This window comes from Mustela nigripes, chromosome 7 (assembly GCF_022355385.1).
Source record: "Mustela nigripes isolate SB6536 chromosome 7, MUSNIG.SB6536, whole genome shotgun sequence".
Classification (NCBI taxonomy): Eukaryota; Metazoa; Chordata; class Mammalia; order Carnivora; family Mustelidae; genus Mustela; species Mustela nigripes.
This window is the reverse complement of record NC_081563.1, coordinates 122288152-122307650: the sequence shown is the minus strand read 5'-3', so window position 1 is coordinate 122307650 and position 19499 is coordinate 122288152. Positions and strand designations below refer to the sequence as shown.

The window sequence follows — 19499 nt, the reverse complement described above, 5'->3', positions numbered from 1 at the left end:
AGCTCATTCGATGCAGGTTCCCTCCCTCCGCTGCCTCACCAAAGTCCGCTAGGGGCACAGGTTCTAACCAGGCTAGGAGAGGGCCCCAGCAGTGCACAGCACAGGGAAGGGCTATACCAGCCACACGTCCACACGATCCCCCCGTGCTGGGTGGGATCCTTGATTGGGGGGCTGGGGGTGGGGGACAACGGACTTTCCAAGTCAGATAATGAGACAGATTTAGGGAGGAGCTGTCCAAGCAGAAGAAGCCTGGCTGAGTAACCAGAGAGGACTCTCCCTGAGCACCGCCTTGGCACCAGAGCCCCTTCTAGTGCTCTCAACCCAGACTCGCCCGGAAGATCTGGAGCCAGGAGCAGCCCCAGCAAGTTGCCAGCTTGTGTCTGTCCCAGAGCCCTCCCAGTCCAAACTGTGCACCACCCAGGCCACACTGTCCCAAAGGGCCCAAATCCCTAGGCTCTCTTCCTACCCCTTCCAAGCCACAGCTGTGCCCCATCTGTCCCACCTCAAACAGAGGCACTGCTTCTAGCCCAACCCCGGCTCTCCACCACAGCATTACGGGTTTTAACTGGACCCTGTTCTCCCTGCTCCGTGTGCCTTCATCAAACCCTCAGGCCTGGGCCTCTCATTGAAGAAGCCCTGCCTGCCCGGCCAGCAGCCCTGCCCCCACCCTCCTCACCAAGGAGCCACTCTTCTGAAGTTTTCAGAATCCTTCTAACACCGTTCTGATTCCTCCTGTGGTTGCTCACTAGGGAGAACATGTTCCTTCTGTGGCCTTTTCAAGGCCCTTCCTGATGAGGCTCAGTCATCTATTCCCAGCTTCTCCCCTCACATCTTCTCTGCTCCATCTAAACTAAGCTGGATGGGTGCCTGGGTTGCTCAGTGGGTTAAGCCTCTGCTTTCGGCTCAGGTCAGGATCCCAGGGCCCTGGGATCGAGCCCCACATCGGGCTCTTTGCTCAGCAGGGAGCCTGCTCCCCCCCCCCCCCCTGCCCCTCTGCCTACTTTTGATTTCCCCCTGTCAAAAAAAAAAAAAAAAACTTTTAAAAAAAAAAAAAAAAAAAAAAACCTTTAAAAGAAATAGGCCAGACCAAGAGCAAGAGCAGTCAGTGCTTCCTGCCCCCCCATTTCATCCGGGCCCCTAGGGTGGACTGTCTACCTCCCAGGCTCCATTCTCTCCCACCAAAGACCCAACTCAAAGCGGCCTCCTGCAGTAATCATGCCCTTGACTCCTCATGACCCCACGTGAGACGCGTCATCTCCGCCCAGGCCAGGCAGAGCCCAGGCAATACTTGCTGGAAGACTGAAGGAGCAAACGAGAAAAGGAGGCACCCAGGTGGGGGGAGGGGCCACAGAATGGCAGTGGCATTTAAAAAACGAGTTACACTCGGGTAGAAACAAGGAGGGTCGGGGAAACTGACTCACAAAAACCCAGCCTGAGAAGACAGTCTCCAAGGACGGAAGGAGGAGCTGAGCAGGGGAAATGCCCAGATCAGAAACTGCAGCATAACCACAAAGCCTGCCCTTGAAGACAGAAGCCCGTATGCTTTTCCGGCACAGAGCTGCTGTCATCCCACACCTCGCGCACAGGCACACCGCCTCACAGACACAGATGCGTGCAGGCCAGGGTCTCAGGGCTCAGTGCCCGCCAGCGTGAGAGCAGCCCATGACGTGGCCGCTGCTTGGCAGGCAGCTGGAGGGTCAGTTCAAAGCCTGAGGCCGGATATGTGTAGCCCTGTGTGCGCGCGCGCAGACACACACACACACACACACACACACACACACACACACTCCACCAGCAGGACCCAGGAGAACCTCTGGCCTGCCCTGTGCTCCTGGGCACATTCCCACGGAGACCAGGCTGGAGGTCGACTGGGCTCCTGCCCAACACAGGAACCACACAGGCACGGAGCAGCTCCAGGCCCGGCGTCCAAGCTTCCCAAGCTCTGGCTTGGCCACACCTGGTCCCTTGTACCCCACGCCACCAGAAGGAAGTGCCAGCCTGGGGCTGATGCCCTCCAAGCGCATCACGCCAACGGGAGGCTGAAGGGACAGGACGCCAGCGTGCGACGCCCTACCACGTTCTTAGACATCCTGTCCTGTGCCACCTCCCTGCCCCACTTCCATCCTCCTCGTCCGGGAGGCAGACACAGAAGGGTCCTTTTTGCTGAGAGAGCCAGGGCCAGTCCCCCAGGGACTGCCATCAGGGGAGGAGACTCCCTGGGACAGGCATGGCCTCTGCCCTAGCTGGGGGCAGGGGGAGGCCGAGCCACCCCAGCTGTCTGGGTCAGAACTGCAGTGGGACAGGAAGGGCAGGGACAGACACCCTCCCAGGACCTGGGAGCTTCGGGAGGAGAGGAGAACTGCTCAGAAGAGCAGGAGACTAGCACCCTGTTCCCAGAGACCCATGACCCAGCACTCATCCCCCACTCAGACCATGGGAAAACAACATTCAAGGAACACTGGGGAAAAGAAAAGCCAGGGTACTGAGAGTTCCTTGCTAGGCTGGAGACACACGAGTGAGACAGGGGAACTCTCTGAGGGAAAGGCCAGGATCCCATAGCCAGGGGGCCAGGCCAGCCTCCCGTGTAGCAGAAGGGTGCAGGCCTTCACCAATGACAAAGGTCCATCTTCAAGCTTGCTCCAACCTGAGAGGGCCTGGGGTTCCATCAGCAAGCATGGTATGTTCATCCTCCAAGGACCAGGTCCCCAAGGCACATGCTTCAGGAATGGCATGTGTACCACCACACCACATATGGCTGTAGCAGACAGCGACAAGATAAACTGCCTGGGCATTTAATCACCCACATGCTCTCATGAAGATACAGAAACCACCAGTCCTCCTCAAGGGGCTCTGGGGTAATGAGGGACTACCCATGCTGGGTCAGGGACTGGCATCACAGGCCCACCTCTGAGAACTGAGGACGTTCTGATTGCCAGACTGCCTGGTGCCCTGGGCAGAAGCCTGGGGGTTCTGGTGGCAACCTGCCCTCTCTTGCTCCTTCAGGAAGCCTGCCCTGACCATCCCCCTTCCTAAAGGCTGCCCATGCCTAGCAGAGGAGAACCACGCAAGTCTTAAATCCCAGCTGTGCAGCCCTAGGCAGGCCCTTACTCTTTTGGCCTCTGTTTCCCCATTAGTACAGTAAGGTCCTTGTCAGGAACCAATGATCCCACTGATATCTGAAGGAGACTGACCCCCGGCCTGTGTGCCTAGTGCATCAGCTCAAGGCCCAGAGAAGCCAGCAGCAGGGGAGAGAAATGCAGCCAACTGCCAGGGCTTTGCTGGGGTTGGGCCCAAACCTAGGAGAGGTAAAGTTAGGCTGTAGCTGCCTCAGCCCACAGGAAAGAATCCAAGCAGCCATTTCTCTGGCTCAAAAAGGGGTCTTGCAGGGATGGGGCACCATGAAGGCTTGGGGCTCCTGAGGCCAGAGTTCAGATCAGTGCCTGCAGCTGTGCTCTAAGCCAGAGGTGGCTTCCTGAGTCTACAGCACCCAACCTGCACACTCACCACGTGTTGGCGGCACGTGCACCCCACCACCTCACAGAGGATGCATAGCAGAATGGGAGACCCAACAGACTGAAGTCACCAAGATCAATTCTCAAATCCTGTTTGCAAGCATATAGATGGGCCTTGCTGGCAGGTGAGGGATAAAGCAAAGCTTTTCATTAGGGGTGGGACAGCCATTAACCGTTCACATGTGAACAGCCAACTACATAAAAACATTCACATGCAAGAGTCAAGCCTGGACTGCCTTGACCACCCCCAACCCTGGACTGGTTTCTGTTTTGACTTTTATGCAGAAGAAAACATGCGTGTTGCCTGGTGGCGGGGGCTGGCCCTAAGCATTGAGGCAGAATGCCACAAGACCGAATCGGCAAAACCAGAGCCTGCAGGACCAGGCAAGGAAATCCTCCCTTGTCTCCTGTCTTGGTCCAGGGACAGATTCCTTGCCAGAGACCATGAGACTAGAGATCAGCACTTACTCAAAGCACAGAGCCTGGGTCCGTCAGGCCTGGAAAGCAACTGCCTTCAGGGTGGAAGAGCGGTGGTGGCTGCTTTCCCTTTAAGAGCCTCAGTTTGCTTATCTGAGTCACACAACTCATCCCAAGCACTTTGGGAGGCCGGCATCTAGACAGCAGCAAAAAGTAGTGTTGCTGCTCTCAGGGCCAGATCAGAGCTTGCCTTTACAGGAAAGTAGGTCCCCAAGCCAGGGACAACACCTACTCCCCTGGGTGAGGAGAGGGTGCCATGAACGGGACAAGCTCAATGGCAGGCAGCCAGCCTACAGTCTGGGAAGGGACTGAAGACAATGACCCTAGAGGACTTGTCTGTGCAAGGTTCTTCTGAGGGTAGGGCTGCTTCTGGTCTTAGAATCCTGCCCCCCACCCGCTCCCAGACATCAAGCTGAGCCACAAGTGCCCCACCAGTCATCCCCCTGCCCAGTGCATCAAGACAGCCGTGGCAGGGAGGTGCAGAGAGGCAGCATTCCTGGACACCAGGCAGAGTCCCCAGGGAAGAGAAATGCAGAGAGCGGGGGCAGGGCACCAAGCCTTTTCCAGGGTATCTTGATGAGTCCAGCTCCTGAGAGCTAGCCAATCCTGCCCCAGAGCAGACTTCACTCTGACCATGGCAGGCCCTGGAAGGGACAGAAGGGAGCCCACCATCCAATCTAAGATTCTAAATTAGACCCAAGCTTCTGAGTCAGGAACAAGTGTTCTAGCATCCTGTGCTGCCAGTGAGGTCACCTTCCAAATAGCCCTACACAGACAGAGGTCCTGCAAACCTACTGGCCAATTAACTACCCATCAGACAAGGGGGGTGTACAGAGAGGAACGAGGAGCACCAAGCACCGGCAAGGCAGGTGGGAGGCACAGCCCCACCTCTGAGCCTCATTTCCCTTATCCGCAAAAGAGGATCACCACTCCTGGCCCTTCTTCACTGAGTGACTGTGAGATGTCAAGAGACACTGAAGCGATCTCATTAGAAAGAGACAGGAGGGCATACTGAAAATTAACCTCCCCGCAAATGATGAACATAGAGCCAAGAACACCGCCACCAGCACAACAAAAATCCAGAAGGCATATATCACAAATTTCTGGGCCTGAAACATGCTTTCACTGAACTATTTTTCTTTTCTTTTTAAAAAAATTTTTAAAGACGATTTTATTTATTTATTTGACAGAGAGATCACAAGTAGGCAGAGAGGCAGGCAAAGAGAGAGGGGGAAGCAGGCTCCTCACTGAGCAGAGAGCTCGATGCAATCCCAGGACCCTGAGACCATGACCTGAGCCAAAGGCAGAGGCTTTAGCCCACTGAGCCACCCAGGTGCCCCTGAACTATTTTTCTTAAGAAGATCATTCTTCCTGGGGCGCCTGGGTGGCTTAGTGGGTTGGGCCTCTGCCTTCAGCTCAGGTCATGATCTCGGAGTCCTGGGATCGAGCCCCACATTGGGCTCTCTGCTCAGCAGGAAGCCTGCTTCCCCCTCTGCCTCTCTGCCTACTTGTGATCTGTCTGTCGAATGAATAAATAAAATCTTAAAAAAAAAAAAAAGAGCATTCTTCCTTTTACAAAGTACATAAACTAACTGATGTAAACAGTAGAAGTTACCCAAAGAGAAATACATGCACCTACATTTTGCAACTTAAAAAAATTTCAACTCATGGTAAACATGAAGAGTCTTGTTTTTTAATCTGGAGAGGTTGAAAGAGGTAAGTGAATGTTACCTGGCCTGCACAGGTCTTTCCCCTCTGGGGGTTTTCATTACCCTGAACTCATGGGATGTGAACCCCCAGATCCCCTCCAGGACTGGCTGTCCAGCCCTGTATGGGCACTGGGGGAAGGTGGGGAAAGCCCAGCCCTCTCCAGAAGGCCAAGTCCAATCCAGGCTATGAGCTGCAAGGACCTCAGGATATCAGCTCTCAGCCCATGCCCCTCCCTCCAAGCCTCTGCACGGGCCAGGCTGGTGGCGTAGCCAGTGTTCCACACTGTTGTCACATTCTAGTGCTTCCAGGGATCTAGATCACTGGCCTGTGAGCTAGCTCCTGAAGGCAGAAGCTATGTTCAATTCTTCTATCCGTTCCCCAAATTCAGGTCCTAGGAAGGCTTCAAAATGTATACAGAGTGCTAAAGAGCAGGAATGAACACACAAGTTAGATTCCAGAGTTCATTATCTAACAAAGATAGCAAAGGCCACAGATGCTCAAAGATGGTATCAGGGATGGCTTCCTGGAAGAGGTGCTGCAGTCGACAAAGGCTGAGGAGCTACAACAAATATGCAAATACAGAAGTTGATGAGGTTTACTAAGGGGACAGAAAAAAGAAGGACCAGTTACCGCTGCGGCATAGGGGTGAGGGCATGGCCTCTCTGGGGGTCAGGGCAATCTGGGAACATTGGGAAGTCCCTGCACAAAGGTTCCTGCAACTGGTGGGAACCATGGGAAGTTCATGGAAGTCTGAGGAGTAGAAAAGGCAGGGCTCCCTGAGCACCCTGTCCTGCTTGGCTCTAAGTCAAGGCCACCAAGAGATTCAGAAAGCGAGGCCCAGGGATCAAGAAAGGTGTGCAAATCTTACCCCAAATGGGGCACATGGCTCCTTTGGTAGATCATGTGACTCCTGATTTGGGAGTTATGAGTTTGAGCCCCATGTTGGGTATAGGGATTACTTAAAAATAAAATCTTACTAAAAACAAAAACCAAAAAACCCCCACAAACTTCCCCCTAAATGCTCTCATTATAACCCGCTCCAAACCCAGCGGGGAATAAACAAATGGGCCATTCCCGGCTGCGCCCACCCCTCAAGTCAGCCACCTTTCATCACCCTCCAAGGACTACACACCCAGGGCAAGGGAGCACGAATGGAGCTGAGCCTTCTCCCTCAAAGGATGCCGACACGGAGAAAGGAAGCCACAAGGGAAACGCTCTGTGGCCAATTCCTGGCCCTCTCCCCTGCCACCCTTACACACAGGTTCCTGCACGATGCCCCAAGGGTAGGGTAGGCACTGCACCCCAGAGTCCCCTTCAGAGGGAGCCAAAGACCAAGGGGCTCTGCAACCCCAGAGTAGCTGTACCAACTGAAAGATACAGCTTTTAAAGAGTTGTCAGACCTCTGAAGGGAAAGATGGAGGTGACCCAAGGGGAAGAAAGGACAGAACCTGGGCACAGGCGGGAAGAGAACCTAACGCAGCTGGAATGAGGGGCACTGGACCGGCTAGCAGTTTCCGTGCTGCGCGAGACCTCTGGAAGGAGTGAGAGACCCCTCCTCCCCCGCCTTCCATTCCCCTCTCTATTCTGAGACTATGAACTCCCCCCTCCTATCTTCCAACAGAAGCCGCCAGAAGCAGCTCCCAGATCTCACCAGAGAGGAAATCAAAAGCAGAGGGGCCGGAGCTGTCTACCTCCATTTTACAGACAAGCTTGGAGCCTGGGAGACCTGGGGTCCGAGGGCCATGCGACACAGAAAAGGTGAGAATGGGGCTTTTCTCCTTCCCATGCCAATGTAGCAGCAGGGGAGAGAGGCCACAGCCCCTTCCCAGGGTCCTGGCTGAATCCTGGGAGTCCAGGGTGTACCAGGGCAGAGCTCAGCATCTGCTTCTGGCTGGGGTTTCATCAGTCACTGCTCCCTAAACACCTGACCGAGAAGAGCAGCCAGGCCTGACTGGGCATCTGGCCCTCTCCCACCTTGATAAACAGGAAAAGGCCATTCAGACAGCTGCATGGAGGTCTGCAGGGTCCTCCTACACAGGACCTTGAACCCGTATGTACTAACTGCTTCAGGTTACAGCTGTAAAGGATTGTTGCCAGCACATGAATCATCTAGATTCTAGATGACTCTCCTCTTTGGAGCAATGAGAAAATGGAGGCTCCAGAGGGTTTTGTCAGGATCACACAGTGGTTCATGGCAGAACTGGGACCCTCTGCCTGGCCCCAGAGCCTTCCCACCACCCAGGCAGGCAGTCCTCCTGCCTAGGACACTAGACCAACCCCACCCATTTCAGAGGTGGGATCAGCCCGCTCAGGCCCCAAAGGAAGGAAGGGAAAGAGGCCCCACCCAGAGAACTCAAAGCTGGGAGAGAACTGAGCGGTTGCCCCTTGACGCTAGTTCATTCATTCCATCATCTAATCAAACACGTATGGGACACCTATCTCCTCAGTGTCGGGCCCTGGGTTGAGTCCTGGGTAAACAGAGATCAATAAGGCCCTTGAGTTCCTGCCCTTCAGAAAAGCCCCGGCTGGTGGAGGAAACAGATGGGGAAGTAGATAACCATGAGGTCGTGCAAAGATGGAACAAAAGGGAGATGTCTGCGGTGCTGGGAGCACAGAGAAAGTGAGAAGCGCTCTTTGGGATTTCTCAGATTGCTCTGCAGAAGGCAGGTCTGGAGGGTCATGTCAGGCACAGGGGATCGTGGAAGCCAAGGCACCAATGGAGCAGTTTTACTGCTGGCGGGGGAGGCATTCAGTTTCACGGTAGAGGGGTAAGGACGCTGGGCCCACAACGGGCCTTTCCCACACTAGTACAGTATGGACAAGGGCTTGCCCCAGCTTTGCTGCCCAGGCCCAATAACTCCCCAGGAAGTTCATGGGTCAGCCCCCAGGGCATAGGTCCTCTGCACTCTGCCTCCACTGAAGGCTGATGCTGTCCAAGTTTTTTCTAGATGTCTTGTGTCTGCCCCGCCCCCACCCATCCCCCCAGTATATTCAGGCTCCCTGGAGAACAAGAACACGGAGTGTAAGTCACTTTTCCATCCTCCTCTTTCCCAACCTTCAGAGCAATAAACATGGTTCACCATGCCCTCCCTCCCGCTCGAAGCTCTGCCCTTGGCTTCTCCCTCATGACTTCTGGTTTCCTCCTTCTTCTTGGGCTTCAGGCCTATCCACATTACACACTGGCCTTTGTCCAGGCCGAGGCCAAGGTCCGCTCTTCCCCTAATGCTCTACCTCCTCTCAGTCAGTCATGGATGCCCACAGATTCCATGGCCTCCTTACAGACAATGCAGTCCCCACCTCTAAGCTTCAGGTCCTTCGGTCCAATTGCCTACTTGCCACCTTCACCTGCTCACCCCAAAAACACCTCAAAGTCAACCCCTCAAACCAAACACATTACCTCAAACACACTCTTCAACACGTCTTTCACCAAAACCCAGGTCTCTTGCCACACCTCTTAGGTCAGCTAACAGCATCACCTCCCAACAGGTACAGAAACTAGAAACTTTAAAACCATCCTTAACACCTTTCTCTCACCATCCCTCATCTAATCCTTGGACAAGCCCTAATACTGGCTTTATTTGTCACAACCATATTTACTGAGCACTTAGATGAGTGGGAACCCTATGAGCATTTTAAAGCTATCTGACTGACAATCTTCTCAATGGAATACGAGCTCCTTGAGGCCATGGACCATACCTGTCAGTTTTAAGGCAGGACTAGCAGGAAATGGAATGCATTAGAAAACAGGAAAATCTGCCCCCCTCCAAGGAAACAGTAGGAACCTCTGGCTAGAGATCTAAGGGATGGGCTGAAGTGGGAAGACAGGTGGAGAGACAGCAGAGGCCTCCTATACAGAGCTCCTTATGGAGCCCCATGCCTGACCTGGCTCCCCACCTCTTCGGTTTCCACGTTATCACCACCACACATCCTGCTCATTCTTGCAGGCATGGGGTGGGAAGAAGGTGTAGGGCCAGCCCTTAAACCACCAGCAGAGTCAACCCTGACCAGGAGGTTGGAGACATGCTAAGCAATGAAGAAGTCATGAAGGCAAGATCTGTTGGCCCACACATCCTCTTCTGTGCACCACACTAGGCCTCTCACGTTCTGGAACTGCAGAGCTCAGCCACTCCTCAGCATCTGGCCATACTCCCTCTGGGTCACACCAGCCCATGCCAAGACACTTTCCTTGTCCTCATTTTGCTTCCTAGGGAGGCAAAGCCCTGATGCAAGATCTAGCCCCTGACCCTACTCCAAGGTCACCGGGAACTCGCTGACTCCCCAGGAAGCCCATCTAGGATTCTTGGAGGGTGCGTCCCCTGTCAACAGGAATGCCTACCTTGGGACTTCCCATTCCTGATTTTCATTTCCTAGTTCTATACTCTTAAGACAACTTCTGGCCTCACCTCTCCTAAAAGGCTTCTTGCTGCCTCCCACTCCAGCCTGTAGAGCTTCACCCTTCCAGTGTGGGCCAGTTCTCAGGCCAGGGACCAGGACATGCTTGTGGAAATGGTCCAGGCACCAGGCATTCCATTGTCACTAGAAGGGATGTTCTCTGCATTTCACTGCTAGGCTCAAGAGGCCCTGGGTAAAATCCTTGACAAAGTGAAATATGCTACCCTTTTTAACCTCCTCGGTGGGTATACTAAGAGTTCCCAAGAAAGGCCACAGGCACATTATACTCCATTCCTACTTCAGGTAGAGTGGCTAGGGTAGGGGAGGCCATCAGGAGGAATGGGGTGGTGGGGAGAGGGGTGTGCAGAGCCCCTGCACCCCGTCACTGCCCACCTCCCAGCTGACCTTCTGCCCCCAAGTAGGCTGAAGGCCTTTGGGACCTGTGGCCCACTCCTCTCCTTCCCAGGGTTAGTCACTCTATGAATTCAGCCCGTACTCTTGGGGCCTGAGACTGATGTCATTCAGTCCCGCAGGGTTAGAATTCACCCACCACACACCCACAGCTTCACAGCCAGAGGTCCAGTGTGGTCAGTGCCCTACTCCCCCCACAGACAAGGCCAAGCCAAGGACACTGTGACCTGGGGGCACCCCTTAAACAACTACTTCCCTCAGGACATTTCAGCTAAGCCATATCCCCAGGTGTCCAAGAAAACAGGAAGCCAACCCCAAAGTGAACGGCCCACCCTTACTGAGTTAGAATTAGATCTCACACAAACAAGTGGTCAGACTTGCTGTGGCCCAGCCCCTCACCAGTCTAGTCAGTGTTCACTGCCAGGGCTTGGAGCTTCCGTCAGACCACCCACTCCTCACTGTGCCCACGCCTTGCTCCCAGGCACCTCACAGCCTTTGTAAAGATTCTCTAACCAATGCTGGCTTGCCAGCCAGCAGGGGGAGGAACTCCACAAGGGCAGGATGGGCTGCAACAGAGAGAAAGCTGATTGTGTCTGGACCCTTGGGTTCAGCCTACAGTACTTCAGGCACAACTGTCTCCTGCTGGCTCTGGGCTTTCATGCTTTTCTGCATGTTCTAGATTGCAAGCTTCCCAGGATCGAAGATCGAGCCACCTTCTTTTCTTGCTTGCTACCCCAGCCTCCTCTGTGCCAGGCATGGGCACAGAAAAGGAGATGCCAGTCTTCTGCAGGAGAAAGTCCCGCCCATTTATTCTGCATCCTGAGTCCTGCTGAAGCCAGGGCCACCCGCCAACACCGGGAAGGGCCCGGAAGGAAGCAGCAGAGCCTATACACAAAGCCTACATGTGGCTATAAAAAGGAGCCCTCCCTGCTTCCCCCAGGATGGGCCCGGTTCCTAGGAGGTGATGAGTGGGGGAGAGAGCTAGTACTTGTGCCTGGGCACACAGCCACCGTAGCCTCTCCAAGGCTAGCCAAGCGCCACCTCAAAAGGAACCAGTGTTACAAGGAGAGGAGGGAGAATGTTGAGAGTGGAGTGAGGACAGCAAGCAGAGCCTCTCAAGCCCCATCTCCTGGGACCACCGACTCCCTGAAAGCAAAAAATTCTCTGTCCCCAGTGCCTCTTCCCCCAAACCAAGTATTCACAGAAGACCCCTCTCCCACACTTCTCTACTGCTCCTCCTCCTCTCCCCGAGGGCACCCTGTGGAGGCACCAGCATATCCAGCCAAAGAGCTCTGGGAGCAGCTATGAGGAGACAATGAGGCTTTACTTCGGGGGTGACAGCAGGAAAGCCGCCGCAGCAACAAACGAGGCTCAGGGGCAGCTCAAGGAGGGGCACAGCAGGAGAGGACAATGAAGCAGCGGCCCTGACAGGATACTTCAGGTATGAACACAAGGGTACCTGTTGCAGAGCCCAGCCACGCAGGCAGCAGCCCATGTGCCACCACAGCAGAGCCAGCCACACCACTGCCCACGCCAAGCCACAGAAATTAATCCTGGCCCCCAGCCTCTGTCGTCCAAAGCCCTCTCCAGCCTAGTATGCCCAGCGTTCGGGCCCTGCACCAGGACGGTGACCCAGAGCCACTGAGGCCATTCTGCAGAAACAAGTGGAGTGGCTTGTCATGGTCACACACGTGTAGCAGAAGTGAAAAATGAGCCTCAGTTGTTGTCTGCAACTGAGAGATCTGGATCGTTCATTGTCAGAGCACCCTCACCTCTCCCGACTGCCGGAACAGCCTCCGGTTTGTTTCCTCCACAGCACACTGCAGGCCCTGTAATTATTTTTTCTGTCCAGTTGCTGGTGTCCTTTCTGGCTACACCTATCTTAACCTTTACATTTTTACCAGACAGGTGCTTGGCATGTCAGCAAATGCTGGAGTCCAAAGCCAGGGTAGCACAGTGGGGTCCTGCTTGTTCAGTATGCCACAAAAGGTCCAAGAAGGTTGGGGTTTGGGGGCTTTTCCTTGTTGTTTTAAGGAGAAAAAAAGTAGCTATAGTGATAAAGCACACCAGGGCAGAGACCTACTACCATGGAACAAGCCAGAGCTTACAGTTCTCACATCCAGCTTAGCAGACGTAACACACAGCAGCACGCCCACAGTCCACACGGGCAAATGCAGGGACACACTGGATGAATGAGTGCACCTGAGCTTGCCATCTGGGGTCCTGGAGAGGCCCTTCATGGGGCACCTGGAGCACAGAGCCAGGTTCCCACCTCCCTGCAGAGGCTCAGGTGCTGTTGTCATCATGAACCCATCACAACAGGTCAGAGCAGGGCTCTTCTGTCCCCCTATCTCAGATCACCTGCTACCTCCACCCCCAGCAAAAGTGTGGGAAAGCATCTTGATGGGGTTGCTACAGGAAGATGAAGGCAGCAGATAATCTAGATGGAGGGTCTAGGTCCAATTTGTCCACGGACAGAAGCCTGGGCTGGTCAAAGAGCACATCTGGCCAGAGGGCAGAGTGGAGATCAGATCACTCTGTCCATATAAACAAAAACAAAAACAAAAACAAAAACAAACCACACTGGTCCTACAGAACAATCTATCTTCTTGTCATTTTCTCAAGAGTAGAAAAATAACTGAATGTTGTAGTGGGAATCAGAGATCCGAGGCTCTGATCCTGGCATTGCCATGAACTTGCTGTGTGACCTTACCCTTGGGGCCTTGGTTTCTCATCTCTAAGAGAGGGCTAACCATTCTTGCCTTCCTTCAGTTCACGGAGCTGTGGTGGCACTCAAACAATACCACGGATGAGAATATGCTCCATGAACTCTACTGCACTAGGACAAATACCAATTTTCCTCATGCCCCAGTCCTCTGTGTACAGACTCAGGGAGGGAACAAAGAAGCGAAGCAGGAAACAGACTTCTAGCCCAGACTGTCAGAGCAGCCACCAGTGGCCACACTTGGTGGGGGAAAGAGCTGGAGCTCTGTAGTTCGCTAAGGTGAAAGCAAAGGAAACGAATACTTATTAAGTGCCCACAAGTAACAAATGCTGTGCAGAGCACTTTCACATAAAATCTCTTACTCTCATATACAACCTCACTTGACCATTTTAATATACAGCTCTGTGAGGAAGAAATTCCTCTTGTAACTGAAAATCAGTTTCAGGTAAGTTAAGGTTACTTGTCCAGTCATGGGAAGAGCTGAGACTCAAACCCAAATCTGATTCTAACCACAAATTTTCAGTCATACAGAGCCCAATTATCAACAGCCGCTCGAAGCCACTCGTTACCTTGGCTCTGCCTAGTCTGGTCATCTGTTACCGTGTTGCTCTCAGAGAGCTCCCTCAGGGAAGCACAGGCCCCGTGCCTCTCTGAACAAAGCGCTCTGCACGGAGCACCAGCACAGTCCCCTCCTCCGACCCCGACCTCCATTTCCCCCATAACTCTCCTCAAAGCCCCCCGACTTCTCCAGCTCTACGGGAATAGAGAGGGAGGAAAATTCTCCTATCCCCTAGTATCAGGCCTGTGTGATATTAGGCCTCACTTCCCCCCCCCGTCACTTATCCATCTCTGACCTCTTTGAAGCCGTATCAGAGGAAAGGGTACAGAATGGGAAGAGATGCCATGAGTTAATGAAGACGGACAGGAATGGTGACAGAAGACGCAGAGACGGGACCTATCACACTGAGGGGGTAGCATGAAAGCACTTCCTATGAGAGAGGGGTCTCCAGTCAATGTGCTCAGACAGCATTCACTGGGGCAAGACTCACAGAAATAGGCCAGTATAATACCACAGTAGCTGCTTTCAGCCAGCTGCTCTGTCACCTTGTAAAAGTCGGCAGCAGGAAAGAGCCCCTACAACAGCGGGGCTGCTGAGAGCCTGGAGCAAGAGAATGGGTAGGCCTCCTCGTCTCCCAGTCAAAGGGCTTGGTGGCCACACTCCAGCCCCTCAATATGACAGGTCCATGGGCTCCCTTCTGCTACTGGGTCCTCCCGGGGTACTTACTCCTCCTCCTCCTCGTCAGAGAACCCACCTCACCCCAGTCCCTGTGAACCACTCTATGAAGATCTTCCTCAAACCTTCACAAAACCCTTGTGAGACAAATGCAGTTTGTTACCACATCCCCCTTCTGTAAACAAAGAGCCCAGAGAGAAAGGCACACACTCAAGGTCACAGAGCAAGTAAGTGGCACAACGGAGGCCGTCTGAGTTCCCAACCCAAATGCTAACCTGCTGTGCTCCACCGGCTCACCCCTCCAGACCCAGCCCCGACCCTCCACAGCTGCTGCGTCCCACCGGCCTCTAGAGGAAGTCTTGCCCCTGCTCATCGGCTCTCTCCTGCAAACGGCAGTAGCTTTACTGGTTTCCCTCAACCTCTCTGAGATAAAATGCAAGACAGCCCCACTTCAGCCACGGAGCAAAACCCAAGAGCATGGCACCCTGAGGCCCTCCCTAAACTGCTCCCAACCAGCCCCAGCCTTATCTCTACCACACTAAATACACACCTGAGCCCTGCACAGGGATCTCCCGTGCTCAACCTGGGCACAGGTAACTTCTTCAGTCAGTCAAGCACTGCTCACAGGTCACCCCCCTGCCCCAAAGCCCATCCTGGCTCTCTCCCGTCAAGCCCAGCTCACCAAGCAGAGCTTACTACTCTGCACGCACAGAGACCGTGGGATAGATCTCGATTATGGTACACAGCACACATGGTTATAATCACACGCTCCCGATTCTGTCTCTTCCAAGAATGTGGGAGTTCCTCAGTGGCCCAGTCCATATCTGAGTCACCCTTGTGCCTAGCACTGGGCAAACAGGAGGTGTTCAAACACTATTTATTGAATAAGTGCCCCTCATTCCACAAGGCTACACAAAACAAGGTTAGTGGCCAAGATCTCTGGCCACTGACTCAAGACCATGCATCTGTGTGTGTGTACACACAGACACATGTATACACACACACACACACACAAACACACACACAGTATCTTGAACCCAAATAGGACTAAGTCTAAAGCCACAAATCTCCAGTTACTGTGGTCAATTACCAAACGCTGCTCACGGCCATTCCTTATCCCTGGCTCTGCCTAGAATCTTTGTCACCTGTTACTACACTGTTCTCAAAGACACCCCCCCCCCCCAAACAAGGAGGCATGCTTCCCCGAACAACGCAGTCCACAAGGTGCACAAGAACACACCCCTCCTCCAACAGTACCCCCCTCCTTCTCCTAGGACCCTCCTCAGCTGTAGGTATGTATGGAGGGAGGGGAATGCGGGGAGGGCTCTGCTTCCCCAGTCATCTGTGGAACAGGCCCCTTTCCTAGGTTCACAGGAAACAGAGCCCCAGCTGGACAGGGGCGCCTGGCAGAGCTGGTTTGGAAACCTACACATCAGGGCAAGTGTCGGGTGTTGAGGAAACACTAAGAGGTCTGACTTCCCCTGGAAAAACTATAGTCAGACAGGAAACACATAGGCAGGGATGGCTAGCTCTGGAGATCCGGACACGTGTTCTCGCTCCTTTCCCACTGGGAGTAATCAACCAGTACAAAGAAAACCCGCATGACACCCCCGCCTGCCTACCTCAGACACCTTGGGCCCAGTAGGCAGAGCAAGCCTCACAGACTGTCTCCTCACCAGCCTGACAGCCACAGAGGTCAAGCCCCAGACAACTGGTCCCAATATCACCTCCTCTATGAGCCTGACTGCCTTGTCTGAGCGGTTTGCTCTCTTCCGCCACCATTCCTTCCCCCACCATTCCTTCCCCCACCCCATCAAAGGTACAACTAGGAATTATCACTGTCTGTTTCCCTGAGGGCAAGGACGTGTTTTCATTCACCACCTAAGAAGGCCTGGCATCTAGAAGAGTGGGGAAGAACCCAAGTGGAAAGAAAGCGTCAGGCTCCAAAAGTCCCCACAGATGAGCATGACTGTCATTCAGAGCCCTCTGTAGAGACTCCACCCAGGCCACGATGCCCACGATGACCCTTGACTGAACCCCAGAAAGGTATCAGAAGACAAATGTGGAGCCAGAACCTAGAGGGGCTGAGGATCTGTAATGCAGGGCTACACACAACAATTTCTCCTTAGAGGAGCAGCAGAGACCAGTGGGTATGGGGCCTAGGGGAGGCCCACTGGCAGCACAACCCCAGGGCTGAGAGTCCTTTTGGGATGGCCGGCCAGTCAGGGCCTGGAGAGCTGGGTCCGGGTGAGACTGTCACATAGTAGCACTATCAACCCATGGAACAACTCACTCCCTGTATTTTCCATTTTGCATCTGTAAAATGGGGTGGGACTCCAGACCCAGCCCCACCCCCAAGAAAGTATGATGAAGTCTTTGTAGCACTCAGCAGGAAGTCTGTAACTGCTCTGTATTCATTTAGGTCAGTATCTGCTACATAAAAAGCCAAACATCAACCTGGTTCCTGTCCCATCACCATGATAACTAGTACCAAAGTACTTTCCCACCCCTCTTTTGAGCCAAACTCTAGAAATGAGCACGTGGCAGCCCCATTTCACAAGTGGCAAAGTGAGAAGGCGCAGAGTTAGGTCCGAATGAGGTCTGCTGCATGGGTGCTACGCATTTTCATTGACCCACAGTACCCCTCCTTCAGGTCCAGACACTTTGGGGGTAGCAGAAGTGCCTCTCCCCTTGGCCAGGCTACAAGCACTACATGGAACCCTGGCAGAGTCAGCAGGAAAAGGCCAGATGGCAGGGGACACAGCTGGCTCCCCACCTTCTGCAGAGCCCGCAGAGGGGGCTGCAGGGACCAGCACTCATCAGCAAGGTAGACCAAAAATGGGCAGAAGTTGGGCAGCTTCCGCCGGAGGCTCCATTAATAAGATGTGAACTCTACCCAAGCATCTACTAGCATTTTTATTCAGACTCCTTCAATCTGGGCCTCTGAAATCAAAGGGCCAAGACTCTGACATTCTTTGCCTATACTCCCAGCTGATGAGATCTCCGAATCTGTACTTCTCTAGCTGACCTACCGCTGGGGGCTGGGACCTCTGCATTCCTGTCACTGTCTCCTGAAGACGGGACACACCATGCACTAGACTCTTCCCTCTCCACACCCCTCCCTCCTGTTCAGGCCCCAACTTACAAATAAGATAGCTACACCCAGGAGTCAGATGTGCAAATCTCCATAGATTTACTCCATACATTTTACTCTGTTATGTACTGTTCTATATATGATAGGTGGGTGGCTGAGGAGATGGGTTGAAGCAAAACAAAACCATTTCCTCCCTTTTTCTGGGTAGTGACCTAAGTGAAATGTGAACTTGGTTCCCATCCTCCTCCCTTCCTATACCCTCAGGCTCTCCGAGAGCCACACACACACATTCTCTCTCAACAGTCACAGTCCAGGATGGAAGGCAGTCAAAGTCCATTATTTCTATTGTTATTAAAAACAGCTTAGGTTTATTAAACACTTACAACGTATCAGGCACTTTGCTAGAGGTTTTACAACAATTCTCATTTAGTCTCCAGAGCAACCATATATAGTGTATGTATTACTACTCCTGCTTTACAGATCAAGAAACTAAGCTCAGAAAAAAATAAGTAACTAGCTAGATACGTAACTGGCCCACAACTAATATATGGACTTCAAATCCAGGCTTGCCTTCAACCACAGTGTTGCCCTTACTGCCTGCTGATCCCATGCATGGTTTGAAGTGCAACCTGTTAGTTACCCAGGAAATCTCTAGCAGGGAACCTCTGGCCAGTGCCACCAACTGAGCAGAGCACAGGGAGCACCATAAAACCGAGAGCCTGGAGTCTGGATGTGCCTGGAGTCTAGATGCCTGGGTGATGTCCCCAGGACTTGCTGGTTCCCTGTGGTGTCTGTCCTCCCACAGCTTTGGAATCCAGGCTCTCAAATCACTAAAATTTTCTCTCCAAAGCTGACAGGGCTGTTGGAGGCACCGAGGAAGGCAGCTGCCATTTCTAAATTCAGCAGCAGTATCAGATCTGGAGTTTGTCGTTGAGGATGGCTGCCTCACCACAAGACTTTCCTTCCTCCAAATCTCCTCAACCCATCTACACACCATACCCAAGGAGGTCTGTAGGACCCTCCCTTGGGGGGGGTGTCACTTCCTGATGCCCCTCCTCCACAAGGACCTGATTCTAACCCTGGCTCTAACACCTGTCTCTAGGGGAGTCCTTGCAGGAAGCAACCCACAACTTAGGGTTGCAGACACACTACCTCTCACACCTAGTGTGAAGGAATGGAGGGCAGAGCTGGGTGCCCATCCGGCCACAGCACAAGCATGCACTAAGTGGCATAACACTGAAAGATCTGGGGTTTTTCAAAATCCCCCAACTCCCTCCTCCCAACTGAGACCTGTCCCAAAGCAGCCAAGTTCAGGCCTGAGAAGGCAAAGAGGCAGGAAACCAAAAGTAGCTACTCCCGGCTCCCTGCAGCCATGGAACACAGAGCGGACTGCAGGACATAAAGGGCTAGACCGGGATCCCAAACTGGCTGCACACTCTTGAAAAAAGTACCTGACTCTAAGGCACTGAAGCTGGCTCTTCTGGGCCAAGCTCTTGAGCATGTGCTTCCAAGGGCAAAGGGAGCCTGGCCCCTTTACCAAGAGTCCCTGTCCTGGCTCTGAGTGTCTGCCCACCCACGCAGACCTCTAAAATTCAGCTTCAAGACAAAAGCAGCGGGGGGCGGGGGGGGGGGCATTGCATTTTCTTGGGCTTTTCCAAACCAAACAGGACCACCTTCCACTCACTCCCCAAGAGACAGATGAGTAGGCCTGACTCTGATCCAAAACCAACCCTACCCCAACATCTAAGTTCTACTCAGGGAACGCAAAGGTTCCTTTACAAATGGAAACCAACCCGGGGGGCCCAGAAAGTTTCACCATGGGAAAAAAGGTGATCACGGGCGGTGACCGTCTGGGCCGGCCCCTGCTTCTGGGGCTGGGTGGGTTGACCCGCCCGGGCTTCCCTGGCCTCCGTCAACACCACTCCCCCCGCAGGGGAGACCTGA

At 53.6% G+C, this 19499-nt stretch overlaps 1 protein-coding gene across 2 annotated transcripts in view; it reads right to left on the bottom strand.

The window, feature by feature from the left end:
• PLCG1 (phospholipase C gamma 1) overlaps positions 1 to 19499 on the bottom strand; it is a 35816-nt gene that overhangs the window by 15707 nt on the left and 610 nt on the right. The gene's annotated exons all lie outside the window — the stretch shown is intronic.